Here is a 1,921-nt window from a genome sequence, read left to right as displayed (position 1 = left end):
CCATTTGAATCTTTAGGCATTAATAACAATTAATCATGATTGTTATTTCTAAATTCCCATTCTGATGATTCCAACATCCCTGCCATGCCTGTATCTGGCTTTGATGCTTTCTCTCCTTAAACTGTTTATTTTTGTGTGTGTGTGTGTGTGTGTGTGTGTGCCTTTTAATAGTCTTGTAATGTTTCCTGGATAGCCAGACATGGAATACTCATAAAAGGAGGTGCTATAAGTTTGTCTTTGGTAATGTGGTGGTGAGGTATTGGGAGAAAGGAAGTATGATCCTATGATTAGGTGTCAGTCCTTTAGTGAGCCTGTCCCTCTGCATGGGAACTTCACACAGGCTTCTCCGTTCTTTGTCCTCCCTGCTTTGGTGGGACAGGAGGACTGCAGTTGCTGGAGTTGGGTATCTCCCTTCCTCTGAAAGGTGATGCCCAGCTGGAGGTGGTTGTTTCTCTTTCCCAGGCCAGTTAGGCTCTGATGAGATACCAAATAACTCTTCTCCCATTGCCACCCTTTCCTAGAGACACCAAGATGTGTATCAGTGTCCCTAGGCATCTGAAACCAATTCACACAAATGACAGATTTTACCCATGTGGTCCCACAATCAAATTACAAAAAGCAGTTCCGCTATCCAAATGATAGGAAGCAGTTAATGAGGCGTTCAGAAAAACATAGTCCCACATACAGTAATATGCATCTAAGAAGGTTTTCCATTCATTTGCCAATTGCTTTCACAAGATTAACATAAAAAAAAAGCCAAATACATATATGACCCTTAAACCCCAAACACACTAAGATATTGGTCTTTGTTCATTCTCAGATGACCAGATGCTCCCAGAGTGCCAAAGGTGGGAGCCCATCCCCCTGTAGCCTTTTCTTCACCATTCTTGAACTGCCTTCCTTTTCCAAAAAGGGAATGCTGAAATCAGTCAGAAAGGCGTTCTGAGAAGACTGGCTTGACTTTCTGGGTCTGTTCCTGGCGATTCAAGATGAATTGGTTTGTATCAATGAAGCGTTCAACGCAGTTCACAAAACAGACCTCAGCCCGGCCATCCCACTCTGGCCCAGGCTTGTCCACGCACTTCTCCCAACAAAGTTCCGTCCTCTGGTGCACCAGCTGCTGGAAGCGCTGCTTCTGAGTCTCCACCTGGATGAAATGCTGCAGCTGCGGGGCCACGGAGAACAGACCCACAGCGGAGGAATTCCAAGAGGAATCCTCCCAGCCTGGCCACGCGCTCCGAGAGGAACGCCGCACCAACTCACCGACCTTCGCGTGTCTCCACGACGGACTGTCAGTGTGCAGAATTCTAGGTGTGTTTTTGTTCTTGGAACACTTTAAGTATTTCAGTCCACTCTCTTCTTGATGCATGATTTCTGAGAAGTCAAATGAAATTCTTATATCTCCTCTATTGGTAAAGCTTTTTTCCTCTCTAATTTTTTTTTTTCCTGATTATTTATCTTGATTTTCTGAAGCTTGAAAACAATACGATTAGGTGGAGGCTTCTTTTCTTTTTGAGCCATTTTTATTTTTGAGCTTCATGAATCCGTGGTTTAATGTTGATGTTAATTTGGGGAAAGTCTCAGTCATTATAGTTTCGAATAGTTCTTCTGTTCCTTTCTTTCTCCTTCTGGTATTCTCATATGTCACACTTTTCATATTTGTTCTGAATATGCTATTTTGTACTTTTTTCAAAAAATTTTCCCTCTTTACTTTTTAATTTTGGATGTTTCTAATGAGACATCCTCAAGTGCCTCGTTTCTTGCCTCAGCTGGGTCCACTCTACCAATAAGCCCATCAAAGTCACCCTTCCTTTCTGTTACAGCGTTTTTTTTTTTATCTCTGTCTTTTCTTTTTAGTTCTTTCTTAGAATGTTCATCTCTCTGCTTAAATCACTCATCTCTTTTTTGCATGCATTTTCCT

General features: G+C 42.2%; 1 pseudogene; it reads right to left on the bottom strand.

Annotated features, from left to right (window-relative positions):
- Nucleotides 1-925: 925 nt before the first annotated feature.
- Nucleotides 926-1,369, bottom strand: LOC102759345 (annotated as a pseudogene).
- Between the last annotated feature and the right edge of the window lie 552 nt (nt 1,370-1,921).

Source organism: Myotis davidii, unplaced genomic scaffold (assembly GCF_000327345.1).
Source record: "Myotis davidii unplaced genomic scaffold, ASM32734v1 scaffold274, whole genome shotgun sequence".
Lineage (NCBI taxonomy): Eukaryota > Metazoa > Chordata > Mammalia > Chiroptera > Vespertilionidae > Myotis > Myotis davidii.
The sequence above is the reverse complement of the archived record's forward strand: the minus strand, read 5'-3'. Positions and strand labels throughout refer to the sequence as shown.